We start from the raw sequence: 20,526 nt of genomic DNA on the forward strand, positions 1-20,526 counted from the left end.
ATCAGTTGATAAAAATTAGGAAGTCCGGATACTGTCATTAAATATCTGAAAGAAAAAGTTATATTGAACAGATTTCCATTTGAGAGGAAACCAAAATAAGCAAATTTACTACACACATGAAAAAATCACCCAGTCAGGTAAGTTACATGTGTTATCAATTCTTAGGGGCTGCCCAAGATTTTATTATTTTCCTGTGTACCTTGTTTTGAAAAAAATGAGAATAAATCCAGTTTCCCATTTTTGGAGGAACAGAGATACAAGCATGGAAAATGCACTTACAAATATTAAAAGGAAAAAGAGTAATAAATCCTGGAGAACTGGATTGTCAGTTGGAAGTATCAGTGTGGAAACATGTCTTTTACATAGGTAGATGTATGTGTGTGTGTGTATATATATATATAATATTTCGGTACTCTTTTCACTGAGTGACCTTAGAATAATCAACACACTAGTATCAGTGAAAATATCTTATCCCTATGAATTGGTTTCTATTTGCTAATCCCCATTAAAAGGAAACAGTCCCTGGAAGAACTAATCACCCTAAAGATAAGACAAGGAAAAGACACAATGAACATGCTACATCATATTACAACAGAAAATGAAATTATGCTCAAAGAATGAAAGGAACATATTGGAAAGAACCATTTTGGGGAGCACATCATTTGCCTAACTGGAGGAAATTTAAGCAAGCCAATAAATTACTGGCTTTTACATATATATATATATATATATATATATATATATATATATATATACACACACACACAATAATACAAACATTCAAACATCTATAGAGATATCAATAAAAATAGGGGAAAATAAAAGTTTTTTAAATGTCACTAATAATTAAAGAAGGAATGATAAAAAAAATCAGTAAATGATAAAAATGGAGATTAGTGTAATGAAGTATAGGACCTTTATGTAGTCTCAAAGTAATTTCAAACAATGACAAAGCATAAAAAACTCTACAGATTTGTGTTAAAATTTCTACTTAGCTGTAGTATTCATACTTGTGGAGGACAGCATTTATAATTTAAGAAAAGGGAAATTGGGAGATAAATCTATTAGCGTATTTCAAAGTAAAATGTATTATTAATTTTATTACATAAGTAGATTAATTTGCTTGAAGGACAAGTTTATTCTCTTTGGAATTACATTATTTTTCATTTACCCTTAGAGGAGAAACATTAAAAACAGTTATACTTATAAATATATATTAAAACTGAATCAGAACAGATTAAGTGTAGAAGTTTAGTAAACTTCCTATTTACTTAGGAAAGGAAAACTATTACATTAAATAGGAAATTTTCTTCTGACAACATAAATCATAAATATGTTGATACTGAGTTTGAACTACACTTTATTGATTCTCAGTAAGTGACTTTACTGAGAAATCATTTCTTCACTGAAACACACTTGTATTAATATTCCATTTGCTTTTTTTAGAATTAACTCAGAGGCTTGTCATATACTTTATGTTTGTTTTTTTTCATTTTTCCTTATGTTCTCTTAAAAGAATGATTGAAGTTCACTTGCCTACACATTTTAAAGTATAACAGTAGAGGAGTTTCAACTCAAATATTCTAAACATAGTAAATAATGAGTAAATTCAATATAAAAATGCAAATATATCAGATTTTTAGTTTTAATCCAGGCAAATGAAATGAATTAATAGGAGTATGTTTTTTTATCTAAACAGTGAAGATGTTTATTATAATAAAAGTGTAATACTTATTCAAGCCCATTCATATCTATCATCAGACATGGAGATTTCTTCACTAAATTCAAAAGTTTCACATTGTAAGCATTTTAGAGAACATCCACACATTTGTGCAAACTTTAATAGCAGGGCCATCTCATGCCCCATTTGCCTAGTAAGTGTAGTATATTATTTGGATTGAAAATAATAACTCTGTAACTTAAATAACTACATATGGCTTCTTAGAGGATTCCCAAGAGAATTTAGGACTTTCATTTTTATTATTTAGGTCAACAGTCTGTGCTGCATAAAATCTGTAGAGTTGCCATTTGTGAGAATCTACCCTCCACTGCTTCCTTTTTAGTAATCACTCCTTTCACATTAAATATCTACTGTATAAAACTATCCTAATATTTTGTATTTATTTGTATGGCTCTTCTTCCAAGGTTAAAATTTTTTTTTTCTTGAAGATAAAATGAAGGGTTACTGGACTGACATTTGCAAAATGGTAGAATGGGCAGCTCTGGCTCCAAACTCATTTCACCACAGGCAGAAGGTAAACATAAAGTAGAAACTATCCAGAGCAAAATTGTCAGAGCTCTGAAAAATAATAAAAGAGTTATAATAACTAAGAAAATGCCAAATCAAGGAAAAGGACCTTGGAAATAGTAGAAGAGATTTTTGCCATTTTTAATTGACCTTGACTTACTCCCTCTGTTGCAGAGATCTTGAATAAGAAAGCAGCCTGTATACCCAACATGAGACCCTGGTCCCTGGTTTTGGAGAGTGTAGAACACACTTATTAGGCAATTTTTATTACACACACACACACACACATATATAAATATATAAAATAATATGTAATTATAAAAATATACATATCATCAGTTCTGCAGGTGAACTAAGAGCCCACATATGTCTGAGAAAAATGATCTTGACCAAGGCACAAATAACCAAGGGCCAAAGAAGAAAAGCTGACAGAAATTCTTTGGAAAATTAGGACATTCAAAAGTACATATGTGTACAGAGGAATTTTAAAAGACAGGTATGTGCTGGGCAAGACACATGCTCAGAAAAGACCTCACATGATCCTTAGCTGACACCACGGCTTGATTCCTGTGTTCTCTGCAAGCCTAGATATGTGTTAGAGTACCTCAGCACTAGGCCAGTTCGCAAAAACAGGGAGAGGTGTTTGGTGATTTTTTTGTTGTGTTGTTTTCATTTTTGTTTTTTTAATTCCAAGGAAATCTGTCAAAACATGAGCTAAAGGAAAAGAGACTCCAGTGACCACAAATAAGAAGGAATACAGTCTTTACCAAAATAGATTTTTAAAGTTGCTAAAATATTCTAAAACAGCAAACCTAGGGGGAGGAAAGAATATGACTTCCAGAACTACCACATTATTATGTTAAAATGTGCATTTTTTTCAACAACAACAAAAATCACAGGCAAAAAAGAAACAGAAAAGCTGACTCAAAGGAAAAAACTAAATTGATTAAAAAAACATCCTTGGGAAGCCAGACATCCCACTTACCAGAGACTTTGAAACAAGTATCTTAAATATGCTCAAATAACTATATAAATATATATATTGCTTTTATATATATATATATATATATATGTTAAAGAGAGAGAAAGAGAAAGGTCTAAAGGAAATCAGTAAAATAATTACAAACAAAATAAAAATATCAATAAGATAAATTGTTATAAAAATAGAAATCTGGGCCTGAAAAATACAATACCTGAATTGAAAAATTCACTAGAAGAGCTTAAAATCAGATTTGAACAGATAGAATTAAAAATCACCAATCTTGAGAACAGGATAATTAAAATGATCATGTCTAAAGAACAGAAAGTTACAAGAAATGAAAGTGAAATAAAAGACTAACTGATCCGCGGAACATAATCAAGTGGACCAGTGTAGGCATTGGGGAAGTCCCAGCAACAGAAAATTTGAATAAAAAGGAGGAAATTTGAATAAACAATGGCAAAAAAAATAGTTTCAAATTTATTGAATGACATCAATTTACAAATCCAAGAATCTCAAAAATGTCTATATATGACAAACTTAAAGAGATCTACATCATGACACATTATGATTAAACTACTGAAAGTCAAGCATAAAGAAAATTTTGAATCAGCAGGAAGAAAGGCACTCACACAAGACACTCTCTTTTAAGTACAAGAGATCCACAATGAGACTAACAGCAGATTTCTGATCTGCAACTATGGAGGCCAGGAAACAGTGGGACAACATACATAAAATATTCAAAGGAAAACAAACTGATCAACCAAGCATTCTGTATGTGTAAAGCTGTCCTTCAAAACGAGGGAACAATTAAGGCATTTATATATGAACATAATCTGAGGAAGTTTGTTATCCCTAGACTTGACCAAAAGAAATGCGAAATGGAGTGACTCAGGTTGAAATAGGATACAAAACAATAAATCAAAATCATATGAAGAAATAGAGATATTCTGTAAGGTAACTCCATGGTCAAACATAAAAACCTGCATTATTGTAGTATTTGATCTGTAACTCCATGTTTTGTTTCCTACCTCATTTAGACAGGTGCACACGTGCATAAAGATGTAATATGTGAAACAGTAACATAAGGGAGGGCAGATTTGTAAAAGATCAGCGCCTTTGTATGCTACTGAAGTTAATTTCATATCAATTCCAATTAGATTCTTATAAATATATGATATTAAATATAATCCACATTGTAAAACACTAAGAAAATATCTAAATAATATACACAAAAAGAAATGAGAAATTAAAATGGCCCAATAGAAAAAATCAACTAAATACAAATTAAGTCACAATAGAGAAAGTGAGAGGCAGTAAAACTATAACATACCAAACACAGTTAGCAAAACAGCAGAAGGCCTTCCTCATAAGTGTTATTTTATATGTAAATGGATTCAAATCTCCAATCAAAAGGCAACATTACAGAAGCATTAAGGGGAAAAACAAACTATGAATCACTGATATATTTTCTATAAAAGAATTACTTTAGATCCAAAGTGGAAAGTGAAAATATGGAAGAAGATATTTCATGCAAATAGTAACCAAAAGAAGGCTGGACTGGTGTACTAAAATCAGACAAAATAAACTTTGAGAAAAAACTATTACAAGAGACCAAGAATGACATTAGATATTGATAAATGGGTCAATTAATCAGCAGATACAAAAATTAGAAATATGTATACTCCAAATGACACAGTACCAAAATATATAAACATTCTGACATTTGAGAAGCAAATATTCTCTGAAGAGAGAAATAGTTCGACAGTAATAGTTGGAGACATCAATATTGTATTTTCAAAAAAGACTAGAGCATCAAGATAGGTTAGTTATTATTTTTATAACAGTTTAATCATAAAATGTTTTATCAAAAAATTCAGGCTTAAGTGATGCTTTAAATCAAAAGTTTCTACAGCTCCTAAATCTCTGCTGATCTATACCCACTTTTTCCTTTGCCTTTCACAATTCTTTCTTTGATTCTTTTCAGGATGTCTGCTGTTACTACTCGCAACAATTCTGTCAGCCATTGTGACTCAAAGTCTGCATGGAAACATAAAAGGAATGAAAAAAGAGGCCAGATAAATAATAAGTAATACAAGCTCTTTGTTTTGATTTTAACCATTGCCTAATTTATCTTAAGAAAACCTGAATTTTGACTTCAAAATTTGTATTTTTTTATGTTTTGTGGTATTTACCTACAGTTTATGCCTTCAGTAATCATTTGTATTTATTATTCATAAATTTTTATTTCAAAAAATCACATTTGTGGTATTTTAGAATTTATAGTCATTGGCAATATTTGTTTAATTAAAAAGGGAATTATTTATTCTGCTGTAAATATTTATTGATTATATGTTACATTTCAGTAAATGCTACTTGCTGGAGATACAGAGTGAGTAAATCACAGGCCTTTCCCTCAAGATTCTAAAAGAATATTAAAGAAGTTAGAGAAAAAAATTTACATAATCATAGTTACTGTATAAGCACTTTATTACAGAGCCAATTCTTAAAAGAAGATTGACAATGATGGAAAGAGAGATAAAGTCACAACTGGAAGATGATGTAGAGTGAAGAAAAGCTTCTTTTTTTGTTGATTTTGATTAAAGATGGTGGAAAGAGAAGAGACTGAACAAGATTTTGGAGAAGTACTAATATTTCTATAGTTTGAACAGTTATTAGTATGTTACAACGAAAAGAAAGAAGTTAAATTTGAACATCTTCTCCTGAGGGAAAAAAGTCTGTTTTTTTTTGTTTTTTTTTTTTTTTTGGTAATCTTCTGTTTTCATTATTTTCTAATTAACGTATGGCTGAACTTTTAACTTTCACTTTTATCTGAAGATTCCCTACAAGTCTATACAAACCCAAAATGTCAGAAAGTGAATTTAAGGTAGAATATATATTTTTTATGATTGATAGGGGAAAAATGCTTCATTTGGGGATATGCAGAAGTAGAGATATTTGTGGGATATAAAAATGACAAGCATTTTTACAAAAAAAAAAAAGCCATCTTATGCTTCTATCTAAACTTTGTGTGACAGATTCCATAACTGCTATGAGACCTTTCTCTGAGCAACCATTACTCTATCGTGTATTGTTTTGTATTTTTCACAGCACACTTTTATTTCTAAATGGCTTTCTTTCCCACCTAAGTACACTTATGTGCTGACTCATTTCACCTTCAGTTGTGGATGACAGGAGAATGCAAAGTAATTTCAATAACATCCTAAACAAGTTGTATCAGAATGGTAATTCTGCTGTACAATGTGATTTACATAATAAATTCTAAAATCAAATATAAATGATTTATGGATTGTCTACTGTTTTGTGATTACCTGTGCCACTTTTCCATTAACACAAATAAAGCTAGTCTTTTTTAGGATTTTTATAAGCAATCTTGAATAAGAAATGCACATGCATTTGTGATGCATGCAGATTATAACAAGTTCCCCTGGATAGTGAAATGCCATGTCCATGGAGGACCGGCTGCTCAAAGGTCCTCACAAATTGTGTGTAGCCAAGAAAACAGAATTTTAGGGGATAAGTTATTGTATGTTGAATGTCATTCCACAGATTTCCTAGTCTAGGCCCATTTAAAACAGAGGTGAGTTAATGTCCAGAAAAGATTTTTAAAAACCCCTCTTCAGTATATTTGTATTTTTTCTGCTGATTGATTAAGTTAGAGCTGCATGTTATGCTCAGATCTCTATGTCACATTTTCCTAATTCTAAGCAATTCTATATCATCTATAAGAATTTTTACAACTCATACTGGGAAATTATAGTTCCAGTTTTTATACCCAATTAGTTTACTTCCTGTCAGTAGTTTCAAAAAGCTGGTTTGTATTATTTAGTCTTTATGAATATTGGGTTTTCTGTATTCAGTCTTACAAAACAATACATGGAATAAATTATTTCTGGCAAGAGAACGTTAAACATTATAATCAAAAATAATAAAACTCCTTGAACACAAAACCAGGATCTAAGACTGTATGTATACAAATATATATGTAATTTGAAGGTCTAATGGCAACAGTAAGAATTTATGAAGCTTACTGTGCAAACATTGAAAGAATACAAGTCTGTTAAAATATGTTAAAAACTACTATCATAATCTTAAGTAGAAAATCAGGATTTATTGAAAGAGACAGGCATAATTCTGCCATGCTCTCAATCTTATGGCATCTCAAAAAAAAATGAAAATAAGACAAATATCCCTTTTAACTTTAAAGATTTTCCATATAAAGTTTTAGTAGATACAGAAAACACCACTTCAGGGTATGATAATCATATGTATGGTAACTCTTTACTGTCCACTATAACCAAATTTAACCACATGAATTCCTTAGCAGTACATTTTATATAACTGCAACAGCTCTACATCATACGCAAAGGCACTTTGAAAGATACTTGATCAAACTGCACTAGAATTTACTATGGAAAGCACGTCAACATTTTTGCTAATTAAATTTTTACTAAATCTCCACATTTGCCGTATAGTATTCATTCATTTATGAATACCAATAACATGAAAGTATTGGCAAAAAGATATAAATGATAAGCTCTATTTGTAAAAGATGTTTGGATTAGAAATTAATCTTGATAACTCTTTGGTTTGTTTTTCACATTTTCTATGAGATGGTAGCTGAAACAACTAGACGAAGAAGTATGTAGAAGGATGTGGAACTACAAATAAATCACATTTTTCATTTTTTTAATTTCTCTACCTGATACAGAATTTCTCTCCTGTGAAAAATGGAAGCAGGAACTACAATGAGCTAGCTAATTTTTCCCCATCTCAGAGACCTCAGTGGTAAGACAGCATCATTTCTACAGGCCAGGGAGTCAAACGAGAAAAGGTTACTAAATACCCTTTGTTTTAATAATTAATTAACTGTAATGTGAATGGGTGTTTGGTTCAGACTAAACATAGCTGGTCTTTGTACTGTCACTTTGAACTGTGTAAACCTGGGCAATCTGCCTGAACTCACAAAGGTTCTGTTTACTCGTCAAATTATAGGAAGAAAGATATTCTCTTCATATTATCATTAGCAACAACAAATTCAAGTTAGGTCCCAAGCACTGAGCTCTGTACATGCCACATACTAAATGCTAAATAAAAAAATAAAATCAACATGTTCCTTATTTTTACATTTATTGATATTTATATAGGATACATGTTAACAGGGGCTGCAGACAGGAAAACTGAAACTGACCGACCATGAGAGAAAGTCAGGCCAGCTTAGTAGTGACTACAATAAAACAAAAACAGTTATGTAATGCGATAAAATTTGACAAACATCTCCACATTTTTCCACCCCTGGGCCCCTAGCAACGATGATTCTACACTTGCATGAGTTCAGCTTTTTAGATTTATTTAGATATGTGATATCATACAGTATTTTTATTTGTCTGACTTTTCTCACTTAGCATAATACACTCAAGATCCACCCACGTTGTAGATGTAAGGATTTTCTTCCTTTATTATGGACGAATAATGTTACATGTTTGTATAGCTGTGTATCACCTGTTCTTTATTCATTCATCTATCAATGATATGTTGTTTCTGTCTTGGCTGTTGCGAATACTGCTGCAATGTACAGGGGAGTGCACGTAACTCAAGATGGTAATTTCACTTCCTTTGGATATACTATATACCTCTCTCTTTTTTTTCCTGGTAAGTCTAGCTGAATAGCTAAAGGCTTTTCAATTTTGTTTACCTTTTCAAAAAAACATCTCCTAGTTTCATTGACTTCTTCTGTCACTGGAGGAGCTACCTCCAAATGTGCACACAGTGGTGGGGGTCAGCTTCAGGGGTCTAGGCTGGCGTCGGGCACCTTGCAGTCACAGAGGCTGGAACTGGCTTCCAGTATGGATCCCAGCTCCGTAAGGGGACAGGGGCGTTGGGAAAGGAGCAGGAAGGGACTCAGGTGGCTCTTGTCTGTGAACAGGAAAACTTGTGGAGATAAAACCTCAGCAGTGGAATCTGTGTGGGGCTCACAGTGGTTGTACTGGCCCTTGGTTTTTTCAGTGGTGAAAGCTCCTGGGGTCCTGTGCAGGGCACGCCCCTGGGAAGGACCATCACTCCCCCAGTGTGGCTGCTAACGATACCCCTTGCCTTTCCTCATTTCTAGCTGTCTCTACGTCTTGGCATTGCAGGTCTCTGGATGTGGTGAAACCCGTGAGTCCTTCATGCAGTGTCCCAAACGCTGTGGAAGCTGCTCACTCATCCTGACCCCCTCTCCTAGGAGAACTCTTTTGAGCTAAGAAATTCCTGCTTGGTACTGTGCAGTGTTGACCTCACGGATGGGATGACGCAGTAAGATGAAGCTGTTCTTCCTTCTTCTTTCATGTGGTCATTCTCAGGCTTGTTGTTTCATTGTGTTGCTGAAGATTCTGAGCTCTCTCAGAGCTATTTTTGTTTATGTGTCTAACTGTTGGTCTCTGTTGGGACACAAAGGCTGGAGTTCTCCTAACTCCACTGTGATGATGACTTCCTCCACATCACTTTTAATTTCTGCAAACTGTAGGTATAGAATAATACAAGAAAGAGATGTGTTCAAAAAGAAAAAAGTGGGGTGTAGTTTGCAAGAGGGTCCAAAACTTAATAGGTTAGAAAAATAATAATACCCTGGGTCAGTATAATACTGTAAATAAAATACGGCCACAAAGTACAGCTCCCACAACCACAGAGTTGTGAAGCCTTTTGGCTTGACCTTATAAAAATTTAAAGCAGGGCTTCCTAAACACTTTCAGTTCTCTCAAAAGAATTCCTAGGAAGCTTTAGTTCATAGCAATCAGAAGTCTCACCTCAAAATAGCAGAAAATAAATACAGAGAGGGAGGCAGGGCAGAGCAGGAAAGTAATTATGAGTATGACTTCCACTGTGTGAGTTAGATTATAATCAGTGGATAATGAAACGTTTTTCAGAAAATAATAATGAAAAAAGTTTTCACAGTCTGAGCTTAACAGGGCTGAGTCTGCTTAAATTATTATAAAGCCAACCTCTGAGCCTCCATAAATTTTTGCTAGGAAACAGGTTGAGAAAATTCTGTAATATTTTTTCAATGCCTTTTATAGAAGTGCCCAAGGAATTTAAAGGAAAACAAATAATGTCCAAGGAAGTAAAGTCAAGAAAAATGGACTGAGGAATCACTCCAATGGAACAGAATCAATGTCTTTTGAAGGGAGACTTCCCCCTCCCAGAGGAGGCACTCAGACAACACTAACCAGGCAGGACTTAAAAACTGCTATGGGAAGTTCTGTGCCTCTCACCATTCATGTCCATTTAGAACAGAAGTTCTCACCCTGGTTATTCTGCCTCTCTGTCACCACTGCATCAGCTGGGTTTGTTGTGGGGGAGATGTCTTTTTGGTTCACAGTTCCCCAGATTAAGATGAGACTCATTTGGACTAGATGTTGATCTGATTAAATGGAATGTTGTTTATGTTCGTAGGGAATGAGGGTTTTTTTGTTTTGTTCTGGAGTTTGTTTTTGTTGTTGTTGGTTTGGGGGGTTGTGTATAAAAGGGATGTTAATCACTGTAGCCCGAGGGCAGTTTGTGGTTGATTAATGTCACTGGTAGGATCCAGTCCTCATTTCTCCCTGTATCTAGGCCCTTCGATACGTTGTGTTGCAGGTCATCTCACTAAAGGGGTGGAGTCTAATTCCTTCCCTGTTTGATTCTGAGTTTGGCCATTTGACTTTTGGCTGCTGGGATCTCAACAGATGTGACACATGCAAAAGCTCTCACTTCTGTTTTTCAACCTCATCTCCCACCATAAACGTATGATTAGACTAACCTGCCTGGAAGATGCACATGGCCCAGTTCTCTCTACAGGCCTAGATGAAAGTTACCTTATCAACATAAATATGTGACTAGGCCCAAACGAGAAATGCAGAACCACCCAGCTGAGTCCCACATAGTTAAGTGAGCTATAGACTCATGCACTAAGTAAAAAATGATTAAGCTGCTCCGTCCTGGATGGTTTGTTATATAGGACCTGGCACTAGGTAACTGATCCATAAGATCTATATCAGGATATGACATTTTGAGCAGAGACCTGAATGAGCTGAAGAAGAGCATTCTGGTCAAGGAAAACAGTGTCAAGAGAAAAGATCTGACAAGGAGAAAGAAAGGTGACACATCTGGAACAGAGTGCCTGCAGACAAGCAGTAAAACAACAGCTTGGTAAGTCAGGACCCACATCATTTGGGGTCTTGCAAATGGGTAAAGTGCTCTATTTTCTTCTAAGTATAATGGGACATTTTTAGAACATTTTAAGCAAAATTTAATATAGTTTAAATTTTTAAAATAAGTGCTCTTTGGTTTTCTATGAAAAATGAATTTCAAGGGAGCAAGAATAGAAGTAGGGAAACTCGGTAGGAAGCCAGAACCCAGATGAGTGTAACTGGGACTCATCACGTTGGACAGTTTGTGGGCTTGCCTTCAGGAAAGTGGAAGGAGAAAAAAAAAATCTCAAAAGAAAAAGTCTAATGATCTTTATAGGAAATGTAAGCTGTTGTATTACATTTTATCTATATCTTTCATCTAAGAAAAAATCGCTAGTTGGAAGAATATTTATGATGTTTTGAATTTTTTGGATTTGTTAAAGGATTCAGTCTCAAGTACCACAGACATAATACCCTGAATCATTATATTTATTTTTTAACATTGCTTATAAATATTTAATAGCACTGAAAAGCATTTCTTGCTTGCATATCTTATACCTATATATCCTATCTCTTTGTGCTCAAGACACACTTGAATAGAGTCCACAACATTGCTATTTTAATAACTGAACACTGTATATATTATAACTTTCCCATTGGGTACATACAAACTGACTTGAATCCTCCTTCATGCCATTAAATATACTCAAATAAATTATATTATTGATTATATATGACTTTATTAAATTAGGATAATATTAATATCAAATTAGAATAAAATCATCATGATGCTTCTCAAATAACATTTTCCTCATACTATCTTTTGAAGTAGTTACAGTTCTTGTCAGCAATATTTAACTGGAGGCTGTAAGAACTTAAAAAGTTGCTAAAAATGTATGGACTTTGCACCTAACAGACCATTCATTCTATATTTAAATATTACCAATAATTAAAATAGCATCACTGGGCTACATTTTAAAATAATTACTTCATTATTTCCTTCAGTGTGATGATCTTGTCAAAATATAAAGGACTTACTGCACTTAGGAAAAAAAAATCCAAACTGCCCTACTAGACCATAAGACCCTATTCCGCTCACTCCTGCCTATGTCTAATTGAACATTTCCCTCCACTCCTTCTAACTCACTATAAGCCAGGATGGCATTTGCATATGCTGCTTCCTCTACTTAAAGCAACTTGATCTCCTACACTGTTTGAATACGGCATTCCTCCTGGTTCTTTTTAATTGTCACCATCTTAGGGATTATCTTATGTGTTAGTTCAGGTTCTCTGAGAAGTGGAGGCCAGGACAGGATTAGATGTTAGAAGAATTTACTGGCGGGAAACACCTGCGAAGGAATAGAAGGAAGGGAAGCTGAGGAGTTGGGAGATCAGCCAGACTGCAATGCGAGCTCACCGCCTGTGGGGGCGCAGGAGGAGGAGGAAGGTAAGACCACTACCTGCCTGAGCCCCGCTTCCTCACTTGCAGGTCATATTTGTCTTTTTTTAAGCTCCAGATCCCTCTAGAAAGACTGGTTCTCTCCCTTAATGCAGCTTCCTCAGTGATGCCGCATCATTTTCATTATTTTTTATCACGTGTTATCAAGAGCTCATCTTTTAAGCTCTTAATTCTCATTCAACTAGATTCAACTGCTCATCAGTTTTTATGTAGTCCAGAAACCTCTGAATATTGGAAGGAGAAAAGGAAACATTCACTTTTTGTGTGCTATTACCATTCAAATCTGCAATATTTCTGTCACACGTTTTTACTTAATTTTATGGATTTCCTTTTGCATTTTCTTTTCTGAACAATCTTGTTGATTTCCTCTCTTTTGTGAATTTTATTTGTCAAATTTTCCATTAGTGGTTTAAAATCTATACCTCATATTTCAATTTAACAGTTGCCCTCATAAAATAAACTGTTACTTTTTCATTATTTTCTAGAATAAATATTCTAGAAAACCAACACATTTCTCATGCTTTCACTTTTTATCCCATATTTTCCGTATCTCCCATGTTGAAATCATCAAGGCTGCTGGAAAAAGGAGCCATGGGCAAGGACCTAACTAAGGTGGTCTCTAGGAACTGCATATGGACCCAAGTCATAAGATGGCAAAGACATGAAAGACATAGATAACCAGTGACTGGAAGAGGACTCTGAGCCTTAGAGGAAATCCTAGTCCTGGATGACATTTTGATTTTAACCTGATGAGACCCTGGGCAGTGTACCCAGCTAACCTATGCCTGGACCCCTGATCTAGAGAAACTGTGGGGAACTCAATTTATACTGTTTTCAGCTGCTAAATTCATGGTAACTTGTTACACAGCAGGAGATAACTAATTCACCATCATTTCTTGCCTGGGTTATTACAACAGCCTCTCAATTATTTTCCTTATTATTATATTGTTGCTTACCTATTGTCTATTCTCCTAAGCAAGCAGAGAAAAACTGTAAAAATATATTAGAAGCATTTTACTCTTCTGCCTAAAACCATCCAATGACTTTTGATTGCAGTTAGCTGCAAAAGCCATAGTCGTTACAGTGTGTCTAAAATGCTTTCTTGTGTCCTAGAGACCTTCTGTCTCACCCACAGTTCTTTTTCCCTGCTCATGCTGCTCCAATCATTTGTCAATAGTTGTAACACTTTCAAGCCGACTTCTCCTTCAGGCACTTGCTTTCTCTCCTTCCTCTGGATTTTTTCCCCTAAATGTATGCATGTATAATTGCCTCCATAAAGCATCACGAAACCCTACAGAAAAAAGCCACACTACTTTGGTAATCTATTTTTGATACCCTGCTATATTTTAATCCATAACACATATAACTGTCTTACATCTTGTATAGTTCGTTTAGTTACTGTTTGTCACTCTCAAGAGAATATAAGCCCCATGCAGATGGGGACTTCATTGTGTTAATTGCCAGATCACCAGTACCTGAGAACACTGCCTTGAAAATAGTTGGCATTCTATAAATATTGTTAAATAGATGGGTAATGAAGGAAGTTTTGTCAGTAACTTTACATCTTATTTTTAATTTCTCTTGCTATCTTATTGGAGTTCCAAATCATTTCTGGACTCTTCTCTGCTTCGCTAAGACCAATCATGGGCTACAGAAAACAATCCCAAGGTCTATGTACAGGATGTAAAGTTCCCACATCTTCAGTCTTTAATGCATGTGGCAAGGGAATAGGTCTTCTGGTGTGAAGCTCTTTTGTTTGGTAATTACCATACTGATTATTCCATGATTATATACCACTTCTGTTACCTTTGAGTCTGAGATTTGTGTTTGGTGGTTTTTTCCCTAGGGCTGTATAGAGATGATATTTCTTCTATATGTTAAACCCTTTCCCTCTTTCCTTCTTCTCTCTCTTTTTCTCCTTTCCATGTTCAGTTCTCTTGAGCTTGGATGAGGACTTGGCCCCGAACAAGATGGTAGCCCAAGTTCCAATATCTTTTATTTCTTTTTGCCTCAAGATTTTACAAATTTTTAGTTTTGCACATAGTACTCATTTACATTTTTGCAGTTAAATGTGAACTGCTTGGGACCTATTATTTTTGTCTTTCGGATCAGGCCACACTATTGCTTTCTGGGCACTTTGGCCTTTGGGCATCCTTTTCTTCATAAAAATACTGAAAATCCTATTTTTAGATCAAGTTGATATAAAGATGGATATATTAACATTATATATTAAAATATTTTCTTCAATCTGTAATTTATTTTCTTATTTTCTGATTTAAAAGAAATTTTAAAACAAAGATGTGGCCATTAAAAGCATTCTAGACCCTTAAAACTTTGCAAAGTGAGTCTAATATTAACAGAAATATACTTTTAATAGGAAGAGTATGAATTTCTTCACTATGCCATCCTAATAAAACATTTTCTATAATGCTATTTTAAATGCAAAAAATAATGTTGAAAATTTTAAATTCACATTACCATTGGAAGGAAATTTAGTAATTTAATTAAATCTCACACTAGAACACAAGCTAGCACTATATATATATATGCCCAGTCAATACTGTGCAGACTCTCACTAATTTTTTAAACCACTTTACTGAGGTATGATTGACATACAGAAAGCTGTCCATATTTAACGTACATAGTTGTTGCGTTTGGAGATAAGTAATATTCATTAAACCATCACCACAATTTGTACCATAAACATACCCATCACCTCCAAAATTTCCTCTTACCATTTATTATTTTTGTGCTAAGAACACTTATCATATCTGAACTTTAAGAAATTTTTAAGTATACTACAGTTTTCTCAATAGTTTTAAATAATGTTTTAATGTGTTCATTTCTCTGTGTGATTTCAAATAATTAGTTGAATGTTATCTTCAATATAGTGTAAATTCTACATATATTTTGTGTTTGTGGATAAAATATAAAGCAATGCATTATTAGTTACGCCATCTAATGTCTCAAAGTCTTTGCAAAAATTTCTTCATAATTTCTCCACCTTAGCATATTTCAGGCACTATTTATAATCCAACAATCTGACTCAGCCAGAAATCTGGGAGAACATTCTTCACTCTTACATCCCTCACTTTCTTCGTCCCTTCTTTACCACGCTTCGCTTATTCTACCCTCAGAACAGCAAGTGCAGACTTTTCATTTCGGCTGCATTAGGTTAATAAAACATCCTCTTCTCTGGCATTTCTGCCTATAGTCCCTTCCAAGATGGTCTTCAGTTTCTAGATATAGTGATATATTTTGTATATGTGTGTGTATACGATAAAAAGTATAGACACTTTATATATTCTTTATACATTATATGTTTACATACATACATGAAGAATAATTCATTTATTTGTGTGTATATATATCCACACAAACAATAGATGTTTAGACAAATTATCTTAGGAAATTAAAATTTAAAATAAGCAATATTGTACAGAAAAATTAAATTCAGTTTATAAGAGTGATATTTATATAAGCATTTTGGAGCTTAAAAGAACTCTTTCCAGGATTCAGTGGCTATTATTATATAGATAATCATGACTTGTTATTGTACAATTATTATTGGTTATAAATATGTAAAGAAGAGATTTTAGATTTCTCCAATGACTATTTATTTCTGAAATTCATTTTATCTATGTATTGCTTTTCTGCAAGTTGAAAGTGTGTTTTCTGTCTAAATGAATATTTACTCCCACAAAAAAATTTTTACTTTGAACATAAACAATTAGAAGAATGAATGTTATTTATTTTGGAATTCATTATAATTTGTAAACAGACTCCTATAAGTACTACAAAATATACCGATTTCATTATGAAAAATATATTTATGCAATCATCTTGATCATTTAATCAAATATCATGGTTTCTCACAATATAATATGAAACATACACTGACTTACTGTAATTCATGCTAGAGTTACAGGGATTTTATTCAATATGGCAAGGAACTTTGTATGGCTTACAGACTGACTTTTTAAGGCTATGTTCTTAAAATGTAATGCTAGGGAATATTAAGTGTCTTACAAATCACTTCATTCACACTCGCCTGAAGCTGTCAGAGACAATCTCTTTATATTAAAAAAAAAGGAGTAATTAAATTCAGGGGAGGTTTATTTGGAGCTACTTAAGGCATTGAAAAATCATAAAAACACTAAGACAATATATTAAAAACTTCTTGTTTGACAGTAATTCTAAATTTGACAATTTTTAAAATAGCAAAATCCTTAAGTTTTTGAGTAGATATTGACTACAGTATAAACCTATAATCATTAGAAATACAACTTAATGTCTTAATTTTCTTACTTTTGTTTTGTTTTAGAATTGCATTTTCTTGGTTTGTAGGGAGTGACCAAGTTAGTGGAGTAGGAAGTGACCTCACCTCCTCCCACAGGCACAACAAAGCTACAGCTGTTTACAGAGCACCTATTGATGAGAATGACCTGAAAACCAGCAGAAAAGATCTTCTACAAGTAAGGATATAAAGAGGGAACCACAACAAGATGGGCAGGATGGGTAGAGATGAGGTTAGTCAAGATCCACACCCCAACCCCAAACAGGAGGATTATCACAATGCAAAGTGAGGAATCCAAGTCCCACATTTGGCTCCCCAGTTTGGGGGTCCTGCACCAGGAAGATGAGCCCCCGAACAGTCTGGCTTTGAAGGCCAGTTGGACTTGCTTTCCAGAGAGCCAGAGGGCTGTGGGAAGCAGAGACTCTGCTCTTAAAGGGGACACACAAAACCTCACATGCTCTGAGGCCCAGGGAAGAAGCAGTAATTTGAAAGAAGCCTGGGTCAGACACCCTTGCTGATCTTGGAGAGACTCCCAGAGAGGCAGGAGGCAACTGGGGCTCATTGTGGGGACACAGATTCCGGCAGTAGCCATTTTTGGCAGAGCTCATGGACCACGAGGACACTGATGCTGACAAGGACCGTTTTGGAGTTCTCCCTCTAGCTTATTAGTGCCAGGACCTAGCTCAGCCCACCAGCTGGTCTGCACCAGTTCCAGTCCTGGGACACCCCTCCCCGAAGCCGCCGCGTGCCACACCAGTCAGCCAGCCACGTGGGGACACAACCCCATCCATGAACAAGCATTTTACAAGACTTTTCTTGTAACACCAGTGTTTTACAACATATCCCCTGAAGTGTCCTGTCATTCTGCTTCCCCCAGAATAGGAAAGAAGACCAAACTGAAGCTGGCTTTTAGAAACTTTACCATTGGGCCTCATCGAAGCCAAATCTCCTGTTTATCTGTACAATGCTGTAAGGGTAGGAGAAAGTCACAGCATTTCAAATTGCATGAGAAGTTTTACATTCCTCTGGTTATATTTCAAACCCTAGAGGGCCTATATATTTTTGGCCACTTCTAATCATAGGTTCATAATGTACCATCTAAATTTTAAAAACCCTGTGAATTTCCTAAGGAATTTATTTTCTTTAGTTTCTTAGACATAGGTTCATGGTAAAACCTCCTATGCACCAGACAGTAATTTAAGGGCTTACGATGGAAAAAGTGAAGGCAGTTAGGGGGCTCGTGGACAAAGCTATGTAAGAATTTTTGGTCATTTGGGCTACTCCTATGGAAGTAGAGAGGGTTGGGAGTTGACAAATGCAGGACATGCTGTATGTTAGAATTTACAGACATAGATGATTTTTCAGAACCTACAATCAGTGACTAAAGTGATATTACATGGATTATAAATTTAAAAATGAACATAGATATCATACAGCCCAATTAGACTTGTCTTCTACCACTGTAATACTCAAGTTTTGCTCACATTATGTTTTAGAAAATAAAGGAAGACTTATGTTGTTGACCCTTATAGAAAAGAAAAAAATGGAACTTCAAAAAATATTTGTTCCTTAATGAAAAGTGCAAGCCAGTGTGCTGCTTGGCAAATACAAAGTATTGATCTGAGTTTTAGTTTCAACACATCCTAACCATGTGAACTCATCAAAAGCCTTTAAATAACATGTACTGTTTCTTTTTTCTACAAAGTCACATCTGTAATAACAGCTACTCTAACAAACCTCTAGTTTATTCTGAAGGTCATGTGAAATAAATGAAATACAGTGCTTGGTGTCTTATATTATTTGTTTCCTTGCTGTTACTTGCTGTGGTGGTAATTGGTGAGGCTTCCTGTCACAGAGTTTAAAAAAACAACAGGCTATTCTACTGACATTTTAAAAAAAGGAATACAAATTTATGTGCAGATTAAATTTGCTTAATTGTGTTTCTGTGTTAGTGTATTAAAATGGAAATAAACTTGAAATACTGAAAAGCACTGCATATATACTGAATATAACTAAAATTGAAAGCAACTAGAAATGTAATTGAGGTAAAACATCATTTTATACATCTCTAATTTCCTTGCTAGACTCAAATATTGATTTTAAGTCACCATCCCACATCCTTGATAATTATAGTTACTTTGATTTTGTTGTTAGGTACTATTTTTGAAATGTCTAATCAAGGGTTTTTTTTTTTTAATCTTCTCCAAGTACCCAATGGCCTTCTCATCTGAAATAGCATTTTGACATAGTACTCAGAACAAGTGGTAAAAATAATCAGAATTTAAAATACCATTGCAGTTTGAACTTATGTACTCATTCAACAAAAAAATTTTGTCAGCTATCTCCCATGTATGAGACAGTTTTAAGCAGTCAGGGCTCATCAGTAAATAAAACAGACAAGATTTCCTGGTCCTGTGGTATTTTAATTCTAATTGAGGAGAGAGGAAGTATATAATAATCAACAAAAATAACTTGTACATAATGTATCACAAAGTCATTTGAACTGTGGAAGAAATTTTTAAAATTCTTGGAGTATATGCTGAGGATTAAAGTGTTTCCAGGGTGAGAAGATGTGCAATTGCATTTTTAAGTAGGGATCTCTCCAGTGAAGAGATATTAAAGACTTGACTATAGAAAGGAAATAGGCATCTGGTGAAGGAAAGATCTGGAAAGAGAAACAACCAGGGCAAAGTCTCTGTGATGAGACTATGATTGCTGTGCTCAAGGACATGTACGATTTCAGTGTGACTGAGTAGTCTCAGTGTGTAGAGTAAAACGGGATGAGTGAGAGAGGTAACTGGCCTTTATGCTGGATGAAATAGGGAGCCATCAAGGGATTTTTAAATGAGAGAAGCCTTTGGCACATATATACATTTATATATTATATATGTTCATAATAGAAAATAAGGAGATAAGATTATAATTAGGCAGAAGGCTGTTTCAGTAACTGAGCTATGAGATGATCGTGGCTGTAATCAGGGCTATGGAGGAGAGGAGTTTGAAGTGCCTGAACTAAATACATATGGAAAATAGAGGCTTGTGGACTAGCTTATAGATTAGACATAAGGTGTGAGTAAAACAGAAACATGGAAATCATCCCATTTTTTTTTCTTTTTTTTACTTCAACAACTAAAGGGACAGACTTGTCATCAATTGAGATAGGAAGTTATTAGGGAAGCTACTTTGAGGAGATTTCTTGAGATTTCAGTTTTGATAAAAGTTAGATGTCAAATGGAGACGTTAAGAAAGTAACTGGAAGTGATTTACACACCACCACTGCAGTATTACAGTATTCTGTACATGTCTATGCATTTACTGTTACCAGTGAGTTTTATATGTTCACATTCTTTTGTGTTTTTGCTTTGCATCCTTTTA

The 20,526-nt window shown here is 34.3% G+C and overlaps 2 long non-coding RNA genes across 7 annotated transcripts in view; one reads left to right on the forward strand and one right to left on the reverse strand.

The window, feature by feature from the left end:
- LOC140685539 (uncharacterized) overlaps positions 1-5,290 on the forward strand; it is a 187,454-nt gene extending 182,164 nt beyond the window's left edge. Inside the window, exon 3 of the long non-coding RNA XR_012058800.1 lies at positions 5,215-5,290. This is a non-coding gene — a long non-coding RNA (uncharacterized lncRNA). The remainder of the gene's footprint in view (positions 1-5,214) is intronic.
- LOC140685537 (uncharacterized) overlaps positions 1-20,526 on the reverse strand; it is a 96,312-nt gene that overhangs the window by 15,760 nt on the left and 60,026 nt on the right. For 3 of the 6 annotated variants that reach the window (XR_012058794.1, XR_012058796.1, XR_012058793.1), the window contains exon 2: positions 5,172-5,267. The exons of 2 other annotated variants lie outside the window; for them this stretch is intronic. This is a non-coding gene — a long non-coding RNA (uncharacterized lncRNA). Of the gene's footprint in view, positions 1-5,171; positions 5,268-8,943; positions 9,748-20,526 lie in introns of all 6 variants that reach the window. One more of the 6 variants, XR_012058795.1, reaches the window with a different exon arrangement.

The sequence above is a fragment of the Vicugna pacos genome, chromosome 14 (genome assembly GCF_048564905.1).
Source record: "Vicugna pacos chromosome 14, VicPac4, whole genome shotgun sequence".
Lineage (NCBI taxonomy): Eukaryota > Metazoa > Chordata > Mammalia > Artiodactyla > Camelidae > Vicugna > Vicugna pacos.